We start from the raw sequence: 17,314 nt of genomic DNA, 5'->3' as shown, positions 1-17,314 counted from the left end.
CCTTAGTAATACAATTATTTTCAGTCCCTTTGGCATAAATATTAATTAATCTTCATCATCTGTGTTCCATATAAAATCATGTTCATATTAACAAGAACCAACACAGCTGTATTAAGGTGCATTTATTATGTAACCATCAAGAGACACTGCCAACAGTCTTCTTAACAAATCCTCAAAGATTTGTGCTGATATCATGACTCAAGATATATAATGCCTAACAGAAAAAGCGAAGTACTCACAAGACAACGTCAGATGCCAATGAAAATTCGTACACGCGCACACCTTTGGCAGATATCTAAATGAGAAGAGTTGGAACGGCTATCATAGTGCGTAAGTGTTGTTCGTGTTTCGTGTTGTTATCAGGCCTGGTTGGATATTTATCCCCCACAGTCCTCAGGTTAGATTTTTGAATGAAAAGTTTATATTATCTGTCAGGGCATTGTTCTTGGACAAATAAGACTGAAATCCTGAAATTATAAAATTGCTGTGATTCATAAAAATTTTAGAATATTCTAGAAAATAGTTAAAATTTGTGTAATATCCGGAAAATTAAATATTAAACATGTGGCGACTATCGATAAGTGAAAAGTGTGTTTTATCTGTGAACGATTTTCTCTGGACGAGCTCGATGCCAGCTTTCTCATGTGCTGTAACACTCACGTTTTCTGCTGTATTGTGTCTAGTTATTCAGTGTTTAATGAATGTATTTCCATCCAAATGTGTGTTATTAGTGACGTATGTTACCGTAACTGCATTAATAATGACTAACACCTACAAGTTATGAAAACAACGTTACTGTAGGCAAGCACACTGAAGTGCCAAGAAGCTCGTACAGGCATGCGTATTCAAATACACGGATGTAAATAGGAGAATACGGCGCTGCGGTCGGCAGTGCCTAGATAAGACAACAAGAGTCTGGTACAGTTGTTAGATCGGTTACTTATGCTACAATGGCAAGTTATCGAGATTTAAGTGTGTTTCAACGTGACGTTATAGTCGGCGCACTAGAGAAGGGACACAGCATATCCGAGGCAGCGATGAAGTGGGGATTTTCCCGTGCGACCATTTGACGAGTGTAACGTGAACATCAGGAATCCGATAAAAGTTCAAATCTTCGACATCGCTGCGGCCGGAAAAAGACGCTGCAAGAACGGGACCAACTACGACTGAAGAGAATCGTTCAACGTGGCAGAAGTGCAACCCTTCCGCAAATTGCTGCAGATTTCACTGCTGGGCCATTAACAAGTGTCAACGAAAAATCACTGATATGGGCTTTCGGAGCCGAAGGCCCACTCGTTTACCCTTTATGACGGCACGACACAAAGCTTTACGCCTCGCCTGGGCCGATCAACACCGACACTGGACTGTTGATGACTATATTGTTGTGGTGAAATAAACATTCACTTATTTGATAGTGTAGGGTCTATTGGCACATTACAGCGGTGTCTAAACGCATTCTACATCTGCATCTACATGGGTACTCTGCAAATCACATTTAAGTGCGTGGCAGAGGGTTCATTAAACTATCTTCACTAATCTCTATTATGCCAATCTCGTATAGCGCGCGGAAAGAACGAAGACTTGTATCTTTCCGTACGAACTCTAATTTCCCCTATTTTATCGTGGTGAAAGTTTTTCCCTATGTAGGTCGGTGTCAATAAAATATTTTCACATTCAGCGGAGAAAGTTGGTGATTGGAATTTCGTGAGAAAATTCCCTCGCAACGAAAAACGCCTTTCTTTTAATGATGTCCAGCCCAAATCCTGTACCACTTCAATGACACTCTCCCATATTTCGCGATAATACAAAACCTGGTGCCCTTCTTTCAACTTTTTCGATGAACTCCGTCAGTCCTATCTGGTAAGGACTCCACACCGAGCAGCAGTATTCTAAAAGAGGACAGACAAGAGCAGTGTAGGCAGTCTCCTTAGTAGATCTGTTACATTTTGTAAGTGTCCTGCCAATAAAAAGCAGTCTTTGGTTAGCCTTCCCTACAACATTTTTATGTGTTCCTCCCAATTTAAGTTGTTCGTAATTGTAATTCCTACGTATTTAGTTGAATTTACTGCCTTTATTTTTGACTGATTTATCGTGTAACCGAAGTTTAACGAATTCCTTTCAGCACTCATGTGGATGAGCTCACACTTTTCGTTATTTAGGGTCAACTGCCAATTTTCGCACTATTCACATATCTTTCCTAAAATATTCTGCTGTTTGTTTTGATCTTTTGATGACTTTATTAGTCGGCAAACGCCAGCGTCATCTGCAAACAACCTAAGACGGCTGCTCAGATTGTCTCCCAAAATGTTTATATAGATAAGGAACAGTCCTAAATTACTAAAGACAAACAGAAATTACCTTTATTTCTAGAAGACGTGCTGATAGTACGCTGAACACTTCTTTTTAAGCATATGGTGCAACCTACTGGAAACATGCAGAGACGGGAAACAAATGTAGTGAAAGCACACGGTGTAAAGTATATGTTACAATTAGGCACAGCAACCCTGGTTTATTCCTGAACTAGAAAAAATAAAATTTCGGCGTAGCGTATATGCGACTTAGGGATTGAACAGGATAAGGGGCCGCCAACAGCGTCAAATATTGAGTGATCACTGTGGAGGACCAGGTACTTCTAAGAGACAGCGTAATCAGCAGCAGATGGATTTTAAAAAGGGGATTCGTTATGCGTCTCGTGTGCAGATCAGAGGGGCATTTACACGTGACAGCGGTCCGATGTTGGACTGCCCGGGAACGGGACGGCAGGCGTACTCGTCTGACCACAAGTGAAGATTGTTGTGTTGAGCACCAAGTACTCCGCATCGCAACCGCTTCACATCTGCGCCTGATAGACGAGAACGGTTATTTGACTCCCTGCAAGATGCTGTGTCATCCCATACCATTGGTCGGAGATAGCAGCAGCCGGGCAAGGGAATAACGGTTGCATGTGTAGGCTGCCGTTAACACTACAACACAGACGGTTGCGTTCGGCGTGTTCTCGTGACAAGCAAGCAGGGGCTGTTGGTAAACATAATCGCACTGTGCTCAGCGGTGAATCGCGATTCTGTACTACCCTAGATGACAATAGCGGCGGCCTTGGGAGAGGTCTCAGCCTTGTTTTGAGAGGCACAGTGGTGTAGCCTCGGCGTCATGGCGTGGGGAGCCACGAAATGGTTCAAATGGCTCTGAGCACTATGGGACTTAACATCTGTGGTCATCAGTCCCCTAGACTTAGAACTACTTAAACCTAACCAACCTAAGGACATCACACACATCCATGCCCGAGGCAGGATTCGAACCTGCGACCGTAGCGGTCACGCGATTCCAGACTGAAGCGCCTAGAACCGCACGGCCACACCGGCCGGCGATCGAGGCAACTGTGACAACACAGCGGTAGGTCGCGGACATCCTGCCTTCTCCTGTGTTACGTCTTATGCAACTGCATCATGGGTGCTATTTTTCAACAGGACGGTGCTGGACCACTAGTGGCAGTTTGGAAAATAACGTTGCGCATGTACAGCTGAAGGCTCAAGAAGCATTACATCAATTTTTTTCCCACTTGTTTCACGTTTTCGTGTGCTGCTTCCAAAGCAGCTGAGTTGCTTCATTTCGACTACGACGTGGTCCTCACTGTTTGTCGCCAATCACATTTCCGCTGCTGCTCAACACTCGCGTCTTTCCTCGACTTTTTGTTACAATGGTACCTTACCGACTGCTCCGTTCCGATTTTCTTCTAACTTATCGGCCTGGAAGACATCAATTTCGTTAACCAGTATGATGCAGTCCTCAGAAAAAACTAAAAACAATCCTTTGAACATCATAAGATTTCCGAGCGTGGTTCGGTACAAAACGTTCCTAGGCTGTTAATATAGTTGCCGGTAGCTGAGTGTGTAGCAAAATGTTTTTCAATCGTAAAATGGCTGGTTCGAATCTCGTTAATAGCCCCCTATTTTTAAATGTTTTTTTCAAATTACTTACGTGTTAACAAATGGAAATGTTATTAACAATTTGTGAACACGCTATTACCCAAAAAATCCGTAAAAGGGATGCATTCGAAACAGGCAGGGTTTTTCCGGTGGTGTCGTGTCTATACATCGACCCATAAATGGACAAAAAATTTTAAATGAAAACAATATGTTGTTATTTGAAACTACTAATAGCATGAAAATGGAGTTTTCACAATACTTTAAAATTTGGTACAAAATTCGAAACACTAAAGAGCAAATGAAATACTTTTTGACTTTCTAAAGATTGAACGGTATTTTTTGTTCATAAAATTTTTATTATTTAACAGCTACACATTTCTGTCCAATGGCTTCCCAGTGAAAATTCTGCAGCGTAGTCTAAACAAATTTCGAAGCTTGGTATGTACAGTAGTGAGTATGTCATGTTCGGTGTTGTGACTCCAAAGATGGAGGCCCATAGCCAGAAAGTAGTTCCAGAAATATAATAACTCGTGCGTTTCATCAGCAACAATTGCCGTTGCAGTTCTAAGCGCTGTGTGCTACCAAGGAGTCCTTGGCTGTAGGAGGTAGAGATGATAACTACAGGGTCTGCTACTGAAAAGATCCCATGTGAGCCGAATTTTTGGAAGAACTCGTTTTTCCCTGCAATTACTGTCCTCGGACACTCGACGCTGAAACAGTTGAGCTCACATGGTACCTGGTACGGCACGTTATTAGTTTTATGGGGCAGACGATAATTTTCTTGGCCCAGCACTGCAGCAGTTCCGAAACTCTTGGTCGCACGAATTACCTCAGGGTTCCCCACGCTACCGCACAGAAGTGAATTACCAAACACAGGAAACGACAGCCCTTACGTATCAGCGGTATCAAATGGTTCAAATGGCTCTGAGCACTATGGGACTCAACTGCTGAGGTCATCAGTCCCCCAGAACTTAAAACTACTGAAACCTAACTAACCTAAGGACATCACACACATCCATCCCCGAGGCAGGATTCGAACCTGCGACCGTAGCGGTCTTGCGGTTCCAGACTGCAGCGCCTTTAACCGCACGGCCACTTGGGCCGGCTCAGTGGTATCCACACCTGAACCTGCAATCTGGCTTCCCTCTGGGTGATGGCTATGTTGACCATATGGTAACACGGTGGTAGGAGTTCATTCACTATCGCTGTTAGCAACGGTAACTTTTCTTTAACCTTCCGTCAGTCACGAGGAAGCTGCTCTTGGTAAGAGGTTCGGGGTCAGGTGACCATGGGTGGAGTGAATGAGCACCCATTGCAACTCTCAGGTCTCAGTGCGACATGACATCATGTATCATGTTACTTTGCAGGACACGACGCATTATATTACATGACAGGTGTACTAATACTAACAAGTGAAAAAGTGCAAATATGTCATGACGTTTCGATTCAAATGTCTTTGAAGCTGCCACGTAAGCTAGTAACGTTCTCATCCCCAACTCTGTCAAGGACACGTTCGCCTCCTTTGTGCTATGATAGGATTATTTTTCTTCTGGTGGACAACTTTTACTGTACCATAATTTTGACATTAGATCGTCATAGCTTGGCAACCGATGTAGATTTTTGTAGACTCGGGTGACAACAGATCCGGTATATGTTCTTTTACTGTCTTGCTTGCGTTAGGCATCGTTAGGCTGACTTCTCTACGGTTACCAGCCTGGTGTGGCTGAACCAGTCCAGTATAGTCTACTGTGTTCTCAGAGCACACAAGACTCATCACCACGTCAAGATCTCACGTCCATGAGAGGTTGTCTTGTTTTATTTTTTTATATTTTTTTATTACTTTTCTTCATTATTTTGTTATTTTAATATTTTTGTTTTATAGAATTTGGTTTTAACTATTTGTTAATTTTCAGTTTTTCTAATATAGTTTTATTTATATACACATGAGATTGTATACACAGACATTTGAAATACGACCATAAATACATAATACAGCACACAATATAACAGATAATGTAAGTACAATACCGGACGAAATGTTAAATACTGAGAGAAGTTAATGGTATTAATGTATGGAAACGGCTTATGTTACGCACATAAACCGTAGGAAACGACCATATTACGTAGATAAACTTATTTAAAAGCTTACTGTGTCGCAAAGTGAACTATTCGTGCTGCAAATAATAAATTATTGAAAAGCACACATCTTGTTATTATATTTCGTATTAAAATTCTTGTCGTTGTTCATTTAAAATCTGAAACAATAAAAATTGAAAATTAGAAACCGCCAATAGAAAAACCCACGTGAATGATTTTGGCACAAAATGTTGCAACTTGTAGTCCAAACGAAGCTTGAGTGTGACGGCTCAAATAGGCAGGAGCACTGCGAAGCCATGTATGCATGATTAAGTATCAGGTAGATATAATTAAACTTTCCCTATTTACCTCGTTATAACACGGAAACTAACTACCGTACGAGTACCAAACTCGGTAGCATTGATGTCCAGAGCATGGGGTGCATGATTTCCTTGCGTCACAACGCTACCGTCCAGTTCCAACTATAGCCACCAGGTGCCGCGATCAGTCATCGTGATTCACAGTCTCACACGCCTGACTAGTCGCAGTGCACTTGTTGACGTGTCAGCAGGAGTTTCGACAAAAGGAGCGTGGCATTACTGGTGAAGCTGTATTATCAAAACAACAGTAATGCTGCAGCTGCACTTCGAGAATACCGCCGGCTGAAAGGGTTACGGTAGGGTCCTCTTTCTCCACCTGCGGTGCGGAGCATGATGAGGAAGTTCGAATTAACTGGAGAACTGGGCGTCGCTCCGGGGGGAGGACGACGACCCGCTGGACCACAGGTGGTTGATGAAATCACTGTTGCCATGGCAGACAATGCTGCGCGCAGTTCCCGATCGCCAGGCAGTGCGCGTGCTGTGTCACGGCAGTTGAACATCCCGTGATCCATTGTACGGAAGGTGTTTCGAACCATTCTCAAACAGTCCCCGTACAAGATTCATATCGTACAAAAGCTTGCACCACAGGACGCGCAACGACGTGTTGACTGCGCTCTTCACTTTCTCGCAAGGATTGAAGTTGACAAAGGTTGGTCCCGGACCATCCTATGAACAGATGAAGCTCATTTTCCTCTGACGAGTGAGGTGAAAACACAGAATTGCCGAATTTGGGGATCTTCACCTCCAGTCACTATGCATGGAGTTCCTCTATACGGTGAACGTGTCACCGTATGGTGTAGCTTCACGGCTACGTTCATCATTGAGCCATTCTTTTTTGAAGAGATTGGCGCAAGTACCAAAGAGGTGCAGTACATCTTTTACGTGTAAGTAACAAAACGTTAATCAGCTGTAATAACCAGTTTTTTTTTTAATTTTCTGTAAATGCAGTGCTTAAAATGCAACGTATTTCTACGATCACGGTGTCATGAGCAAAAGCGTGGTTTTTCACACGTAAAACCGGAACGATGACAAAATTCTGGAGACGCTTCTTATTATTACCAAAGGAAAAGATTATCATCTATATCACTTCAAACCGTCTCCGCACGTTCGATTCACATAGAACCGGATTTTACGTGCATTTTGTGTGCAACTTTAGAACACCATATCGTGATAACGAATAAATTTTACAAAATAACAGGACGAACATTAATTGCATGTATTTTCTACCTTGTTATCAAATTTGAACCAGGCCGCAGAAGTTTGAAACATAGAAGCGGCGTACGTAAAAAAAAAATTAAAAAAAACTCGCTAAAAATGTGCTTTTGCTCGGTAAATCCGAATTAACTTAGATTTCAGAAAGCGAGTTTTCAAAACGCTTCAAAAACCTCCCAGAAAAACGTGTCTTTTGCACTTAAAATCCAAAAGCAGCAAAAATTTTTCAAAAGTCGAGTACAGCGATGCACCGAATTTGAACCATGAGTCTCGCTCCAGTCCGGAGTTATTTAAGGGTGATTGGTTTTGCGTGTAAAATCCTCGTGAGGTTGACCATTTTTGCGCGTAACATCCGAACGGTGCACAAATAAATGGTGCCCCTAGCTGAGCATTAATTTCAGCTCTACCAAAATCCTTTAGTAGAGGAATTCATCGAATCGCAAAATTACCCTGGATGCCAGCTCCGGTTCTCCGTTCACACCTTGCTTAATATACTGTAACATAGCTACAGTAAGACAGATACTCAAATGGCTGTACAAATGGCCGCTGATCCGGGCTAAACCAAAAGCTTTTTACGCCACGTTCCTATATCAAGTAGGAACCGAGCACCCAGACCTTCCCAAAACGCGATTCTGCACGCGGTTTTTCGTACATATTTCTTACAGAGCTTCCGAACTGTAACGGTCTACAGTCTACACGGTGTCTCACAGATCACGTTACACACTCCAGAGGTTGTAGAGGGGGCTTAGTAGACCAAATTTCACATGGGAGCCCATGTCCAAAAACATCATCCAACGACGTTATAGGGCGTCAAAGTTATAGGAGCCGGAGCCTATACCGGAAGTGAACCAGTCGACAGTCATAAGCGAAACCGTTCTGATACCGCTGACAGTGGAATACGTGTACTGGTACTGTCGTGTCTGAGACTGTAAGGTAGGAAACTTTGAGAGGTGGTAGTATGGACCAAAATAAGGAAAAAATGTCTATTACACATGGGCTCAAAATGCACATGTGAGGAGCTATAAGCACTTATTCATCTTCGCTATTGTGAAACATCTCATCTACTGAATAAGTGGTCATAGCTCTTAAGGTATTCCTTTAGAGCTCATGTTTACTGAACATTTTTTCTTCTTTTGGTCCATACTATCACCTCTGAAAGTTGCCTACCCTACAATCTCAAAAATGGCTCTGAGCACTATGCGACTCAACTTCTGAGGTCATCAGTCGCCTAGAACTTAGAACTACTTAAACCTAACTAACCTAAGGACATCACACACATCTATGCCCGAGGCAGGATTCGAATCTGCGACCGTAGCGGTCGCTCGGTTCCAGACAGTAGCGCCTAGAACCGCTCGGCCACTCCGGCAGGCCCTACAATCTCAGCAACAACAGTACCAGTACTTGTATTCCACTGTCAGAGGTATCAGAACGGCTTTGCTCATAACATTCTACTCGTTCGTTCCCGGTACGGGGACTCTTACCTCAAATTGATACACGTATCCTTCTCCATCGTCCTAAAATGTTTGTAACATCGTTACGGAATCACCCTAATCACTCTGTATGTACATACACTCCTGGAAATTGAAATAAGAACACCGTGAATTCATTGTCCCAGGAAGGGGAAACTTTATTGACACATTCCTGGGGTCAGATACAACACATGATCACACTGACAGAACCACAGGCACATAGACACAGGCAACAGAGCATGCACAATGTCGGCACTAGTACAGTGTATATCCACCTTTCGCAGCAATGCAGGCTGCTATTCTCCCATGCAGACGATCGTAGAGATGCTGGATGTAGTCCTGTGGAACGGCTTGCCATGCCATTTCCACCTGGCGCCTCAGTTGGACCAGCGTTCGTGCTGGACGTGCAGACCGCGTGAGACGACGCTTCATCCAGTCCCAAACATGCTCAATGGGGGACAGATCCGGAGATCTTGCTGGCCAGGGTAGTTGACTTACACCTTCTAGAGCACGTTGGGTGGCACGGGATACATGCGGACGTGCATTGTCCTGTTGGAACAGCAAGTTCCCTTGCCGGTCTAGGAATGGTAGAACGATGGGTTCGATGACGGTTTGGATGTACCGTGCACTATTCAGTGTCCCCTCGACGATCACCAGTGGTGTACGGCCAGTGTAGGAGATCGCTCCCCACACCATGATGTCGGGTGTTGGCCCTGTGTGCCTCGGTCGTATGCAGTCCTGATTGTGGCGCTCACCTGCACGGCGCCAAACACGCATACGACCATCATTGGCACCAAGGCAGAAGCGACTCTCATCGCTGAAGACGACACGTCTCCATTCGTCCCTCCATTCACGCCTGTCGCGACACCACTGGAGGCGGGCTGCACGATGTTGGGGCGTAAGCGGAAGACGGCCTAACGGTGTGCGGGACCGTAGCCCAGCTTCATGGATACGGTTGCGAATGGTCCTCGCCGATACCCCAGGAGCAACAGTGTCCCTAATTTGCTGGGAAGTGGCGGTGTGGTCCCCTACGGCACTGCGTAGGATCCTACGGTCTTGGCGTGCAGCCGTGCGTCGCTGCGGTCCGGTCCCAGGTCGACGGGCACGTGCACCTTCCGCCGACCACTGGCGACAACATCGATGTACTGTGGAGACCTCACGCCCCACGTGTTGAGCAATTCGGCGGTACGTCCACCCGGCCTCCCGCATGCCCACTATACGCCCTCGCTCAAAGTCCGTCAACTGCACATACGGTTCACGTCCACGCTGTCGCGGCATGCTACCAGTGTTAAAGACTGCGATGGAGCTCCGTATGCCACGGCAAACTGGCTGACACTGACGGCGGCGGTGCACAAATGCTGCGCAGCTAGCGCCATTCGACGGCCAACACCGCGGTTCCTGGTGTGTCCGCTGTGCCGTGCGTGTGATCATTGCTTGTACAGCCCTCTCGCAGTGTCCGGAGCAAGTATGGTGGGTCTGACACACCGGTGTCAATGTGTTCTTTTTTCCATTTCCAGGAGTGTATATCTATAGGCTGCGGCGCCTGTAACTTTCACGCTCTGTAACGTCGTTGGACGACGTTTCCGGACGTGGGTTCCCGTCTAAAATTTGATGTACTAAGTCCTCTCTACAGAATTATGAAATACCCCGTATGTCTCAATTTTATTGTCATAGGTGCGTGGCACGAACTATAAACTGTGTGTTGTGAGTGGGCTATTCAAAATGGCTCTAAGCACTACAATCTGAGGTCATCAGTCCCCCACCACTTAGAACTACTTAAACCTAACCAACCTAAGGACATCACACACATCTATGCCCGAGGCAGGATTCGAACCTGCGACCGTAACAGCAGCGTGGTTACGCACTGAAGCGCTTAGAACCGCTCGGCCACAGCGGCCGGCTGAGTGGACTATGTGAGGAGGAGGTTCATTCACTCCTTTCACAGCTGTAACCTCCGCCGCATTGTATGATTCGTTAATACTACAATTCAAAATAAAATATGTAATTAATGATAACTTGTCTAACCAGTAATACAGCCGTAAGAAACGAAGAGCTTTTAAAAATAATTTAGTTTCGTGATCGAAACACAATTTAACTATTCTGTTTTCAGCCTTAAAAAAATGGTCCCAATGGCTCTGAGCACTATGGGGCTTAACTTCTGAGGTCATCAGTCCCCTAGAACTTAGATCTACTTAAACCTAACTAACCTAAGGACATCACACACATCCATGCCCGAGGCAGGATTCAAACCTGCGACCATAGCGGTCGCGCGGTTCCAGACTGTAGCGCCTAGAACCGCTCGGCCACTCCGGCCGGCTTCAGCCTTCAGAAAATTTCATTTTAGAATAAATTTCTCTATTTCAGTCTATGATCGCATAAACTATTACGTCCTTAGACTAACGGTTACGGTCAGCAATCACGGTCTTCACGTCTGCAGCAAAACGTGGGAATAAACACGAACAGAAATAATCGATTTTCTACGTCTTACAACCATAAACAGGCCATAAGGGAAAGTACTGCTGACATATATGTGGAAACATGAGTTTTAAATATGACGACGCATATCTGCTTTAAAATATGTCCTACTGTAGCGAAGCCATAGCGGTATCGTCAAAAGACAAACATAAAATCATCTTATCGGCCTCGCGTGTCTTTAAAATATGGTATATACTTGACCACAGTGTCGGCAGAGTCATCTAGTTAGTAGTGCTGCTGTTCAGAACAAACTGCTATACAGGAGCGACAAAATATATGTGGCGTAAGCTTGTTAGATGTCGCTGTTGAAGGCGTACACATATTCGTCAGTTACATAATTGTACGATATTGAATATAATATGTAAAGTCTATAGTGGGCTTACAGTGTTGTAAAGTTATTATTGTAATAATATGCAAGAAATGAAAAACACGACTAAAGATAGATAGTTGAAAATGAAATTCGCTACTGGCCATTAAAATTGCTACACCAAGAAGAAACGCAGATGATAAACGGGTATTCATTGGACAAATATATTATATTAGAACTGACATGTGATTACATTTTTATTTGGGTGCATAGATCCTGAGAAATCAGTACCCGGAACAACCACCTCTGGCTGTAATTACGGCCTTGATACGCCTGGGCATTAAGTCAAACAGAGCTTGGATGGCGTGTACAGGTACAGCTGCCCATGCAGCTTCAACACGATACCACAATTCATCAAGAGTAGTGACTGGCGTATTGTGACGAGCCAGTTGCTCGGCCACCACTGACCAGACGTTTTCAATTGGTGAAGAATCTGGAGAATGTGCTGGCCAGGGCAGCAGTCGAACATTTTCTGTATCCAGAGATGCCCGTATAGAACCTGCAACATGCGGTCGTGCATTATCCTGCTGAAATGTAGGGTTTCGCAGGGATCGAATGAAGGGTAGAGCCACGGGTCGTAACACATCTGAAATGTAACGTCCACTGTTCAAAGTGCCGTCAATTCGAACAAGGGGTAACCGAGACGTGTAACAAATGACACCCCATACCATCACGCCATGGTGATACGCCAGTATGGCGATGACGAATTCAAGTTTCCAATATGCGTTCACTGCGATGTCGCCAAACACGGATGCGACCATCATTATGCTGTAAACATAACCTCGATTCATCCGAAAAAATGGCGTTTTGCCATTCGTGCACCAAGGTTCGTCGCTGAGTACACCATCGCAGGCGCTGCTGCCTGTGATGCAGTGTCAAGGGTAACCACAGCCATGATCTCCGAGCTGATAGTCCATGCTGCTGCAAACGTCGTCGAACTGTTCGTGCAGATGGTTGTTGTCTTTTAAACGTCCCCATCTGTTTACTCAGGGATCGAGACGTGACTGAACGATCCGTTACAGCCGTGCGGATAAGATGCGTGAACCCACGGATTCCATATTCTGCTAACAATCATTGGATCTCAACCAATGCGGGCAGCACGATAAACCGCAATCGCGATAGGCTACAACCCGACCTTTATCAAAGTCGGAAACGCGATGGCACGCATTTCTCCTCCTTACACGAGGCATCACAACAACGTTTCACCAGGCAACGCCGGTCAACTGCTGTTTGTGTATGAGAAATCGGTTGGAAATTTTCCTCATGTCAGCACGTTGTAGGTGTCGCCACCGGCCCCAACCTCGTGTGAATGCTCTGAAAAGCTAATCATTTACATATCACAGGATCTTCTTTCTGTTGGTTGGATTTCGCGTCTGCAGCACATCTTCGTGGTGTAGCAATTTTAATGGCCAGTAGTGTAGTTATGTGACAATAATTCTGATACACTCTTATGGAGAATTGTAGATAAAAATATAATGACGTAATAAGCTTACGGAGCATTTTAGCTCCGGGGGGGGGGGGAGGGAGGTAACTACAGGGGGGAGGTAATTACCCCAGGCTGGGAACCACTGCATAAGGCTTGTCAAGTACAGTTGGACAGTTTTACGCCTCGCTCTCCAGCGGTGAGGTTTAGCTGTGGGTAGCACGTAGCTAGTTGTCAATTCTAGACACAGGCAGGCGTCAGTGACCGCCGGCGGGTGACTCACGTAATGAGCGCAGGCGGCGAGCGCGGCCGCCGTGCTGTTTGAGCCAACTAATGGACGGCAGGCGAGCCCGTCCGCCGACGCGACCCTTGGTGAATGGGGCGTAGCAAAGCCATCTCCGCTTGCTGGTCTTCGGTTGCCACAGTGCGAAACGCCCTCTTCTCTAACGTCGCCCTCCAGCGCCCTCCAGACTGAGCAGGTAGGAAGTACCTAGTTCTAAGTCCCTGTCCGATCAACAGAGTTCCGAATTTTCGTGGTGCCCTTTATAATGGGCACCCAATCGTTGATATTCCTATATTCGCACTATATCACTCCAATATACGAAGCTTGTTAGCACTTGATGTAGAGAATTGGGTTGGCACCATTAAATTGTATTGTAGTAGTTGCTGCTGCTGCTGGCTGTTTCACTGCTGTATCTTGATGTTAATGTTGGCTCTATATGTATTCGTATAGGGGTAAAAATATGAGGTCCCGTGTTGTTGATGTGCTTGTTGATAAATAATGAACGACAGCATAAGTGAACTTCAACTATTTATTGGCATGGTAGCCTTCTTAACTGCGCTGACCACCCAAAGACATTGTCACAGTACTGTGTAACACTTCTTTTACAACATCTTTGCATTGTTTTTCGACATAATAACATACACACTTTACAAAATTTCTATCAAGACTGAGTTGACGAGGCTTCTTGCTGCTTGTATTTATAAACTCGTCAAAGAACTACTAAGAAGAGATGTGGTTTATAAGTCAGGCATCCATCTGTTATCGTAATTTGTGCAAAAAAGTTATTAATTTACATCTAATGACATAATTTAACAGGTCATTAAAATGACAGACAGATCTGTCAACTTGTCAGAACAATTCTTTGTTGCAAAAAGGCCGTTTTTCAAAGGTAGATCTATTGACTTCTCTCATTGGCATACATAAGTAAATAACGTGAATTATTAAAAATTACAGTGGTTCTCGTTTAAAATAGATGTGTTTACGTGAATAGTAAGTGAAAACAGTCCTAGTGAATAAATAGGTTTCACCTGGTGATTTTTATTTAAGGAGACCCAAAATACGTAAATAGACGAATATTATTCGTATTTCATATTTATTATTTCAGTTGAATACAGTGTTTTTACATAACGACATCTGCTGTATCAGTGTTCAAGAGATGTTAACTTTTATGCGGGTTAGTTATTAATTGTATTTTAATGGGTTGATTGTTTGTGTAGACATGTTATGCAATCATTGCTAACATACACAATTACTTTTCTGTTATCATAATTGCTAGTTAAACTGGTTGAATTAGGAGGGTATCGCATACTTCGTTATAATAAAGCCTTTAATAGGTTCTGTTACACCTTGAATCCCTCCGAATTCGTTAGGTCATCTGTAGCTTGCCACCGCCTCAAAAGGGCACAATAATCACTTTGGAGAGCTGTAGATGGTGCAGAACCGGAAACAAACGGCCATCTGACCCTCCGCCACTATTGTAAGTCTTGACAGTTAAGTGGGTTCTTCGTAAGTGGTAGTCGGTTCCAAGGAGTCACCGCAGATGACGTGCGTCGACGTGGAGGTGTGACAGTATGGCATAAAGGAGTTATCGTGTTTGAACGTGTCCGTGACCACACCATGGGGTTCCCCAATTTATAGGTGAGCACTGACCAAGACGCACGCGAAGAATTGTGTTCGACTCGCAGGCGCTTACCACAAGGTAAGAACTAGAGTTGTTGTGGAATGTACTATTTAAGTCGACTATCGTAAGTAAGCGTAGACTACGGTAGTCTTCCTACTAGCCTTTGTCAGTTAACATTGTAACCTCATTACGTCAGCTGTGTTGCATCTATATGAGGAGTTATCTCTTTTCAATAAGATTATTTGCATACACGATCAACGTCTTACTAGGTTCCCCTAAATACCAGAACGGGTGATTTTTTATAGATTTTTTTATGTTTGTGCATGTAAACAATACTTGCATCAAAAGTTATTGCTTTGGTTACATAAAAGCGCAGAAGTTACGCGATAAACTAATTTTTAACTTCATATTTTAAGGACTTAAAATACACAATGGACTAGCACTAACTACGAGGGTTATTCAATAATTAAAGACACAAATTGGTCTTGAGAAAAAAGCGTTTACTTTTACAAAACAATACTTTTTTCTACTTTTCAGCATGATCCCCTTGAACATTTATGCACTTCTTCTAACGGGCTACAAGCTTTATTATTCCGGCTGCAAAGAACTCTTTATCTTGATGTTTGAACCAATTTCCCACAAACTTTTTCACGTCTTCTCTGTCCTGGAACCTCTTCCCATATAATGCCTCCTTCAATGCAGCAAACAAATGGAAATCACTAGGTGCTGAATCAGGACTGTAAGGGGGATGAGGCAGTACTTCCCAGCCCATTTTGTCGATGGTTCCACTGGCTAGTTGAGCAATATGAGGACGTGCGTTGTCTTGCTGGAGAATCACACCTCTCCTCTGAGATCCCCGATGTCTCTCTCTCATGGCTGGCTTCACCTTGTTTAAAAGCAAATCCGAGTAGCATTGGCTGTTCTTCTTATTCTTCTTTCGTTTCACCCTCTTTGGGGTACGCTGGATCAATCATTTTTTTGTGCTTTGTTATTTACTCAGGGCCCAGTATTTCTTCATTCTTTCTGATCTTCTTTTCCTCTCTTCTTGCGAGATGAAGGGTTTGGACTTTTGTTTTTGTTTTCATCTTTAGTAATTAATTTAGCTGTTCGATCGATAAGTCAATTTTCTGAAATCTTTAATTCTACTAGGTCTTTCTCAGTTTCTTTAAACCAGATGGGTTTCGTTTTGCGGTTACGGAAAAAGTCAAACATTTGTTTGGCTAATCTGTTGGAATTCATTCTGAGATGATGACCACAAAAATTTAGCCTCCTTTTGGCGCATAGTATCTGAAAGTTTTTCAGTTTTCTTGTAGTGAGTTTCATTTTTCATATATATAATCTTATTCTCTTGAAATTTTGGTCCTACGATTTTTCTTAAAATTTTTCTTTCCTTTAGCTCAAGTTTCTCCCTTTGGCCTTTGAAATTCATATTTAGTGTTTCTGCTGCATACAGTGCTTCTGGCTTAATCACTGTCTTGTAATGTGTAATTTTGGACCCCTATAGAAAGGGATTTTTTGTTGTACGTATTTTTGTTAATTGGAAGGCCAATTCAAGTTTATTTTTTTCTGGATTCCAATTGCTTTGCTTTCCCCAGCATTCCAACTAATCCATTTTCGGAGATATTTGAATTCTTTTGCTATTTCAGTCATTTGTTCTTGAGCTTTGAGATATTTACATGAGTGCTTGATGTTTGTCAATATCTTAGTTTTTTCAAAGGAGATGTGAAGGCCTATTTTAGCTGCTTGTCTCGTTAGTTCAAGGATTTCCTCCCCTGCTTCTTCCATTGTTTCAGCAAACAGGGCCATATCATCTGCAAAAGCAATGCAGTTTTTTACTTTAAGGTTCCTCTTTTTGCAACCACTCTTAATATATGTGTTCCATTCTCTGACTACTTTCTCAAGCGCACAATTGAACAGCAACGGTGAGAGCCCATCCCCTTGTCGCACTCCCATTCTTATTTCAAAGGGTTCCGATAATTCGCCCATAAATTTAACTTTAGAAAATGTATTTGTAAGGGTCGCTTTTATAATATTAGATGTTTTCTTATCCAAATCCATTTCTTCCAGGACTGATAATAGAGATTC

This window comes from Schistocerca americana, chromosome 1, assembly GCF_021461395.2.
Source record: "Schistocerca americana isolate TAMUIC-IGC-003095 chromosome 1, iqSchAmer2.1, whole genome shotgun sequence".
NCBI lineage: Eukaryota > Metazoa > Arthropoda > Insecta > Orthoptera > Acrididae > Schistocerca > Schistocerca americana.
This window is presented reverse-complemented; position numbering follows the sequence as displayed.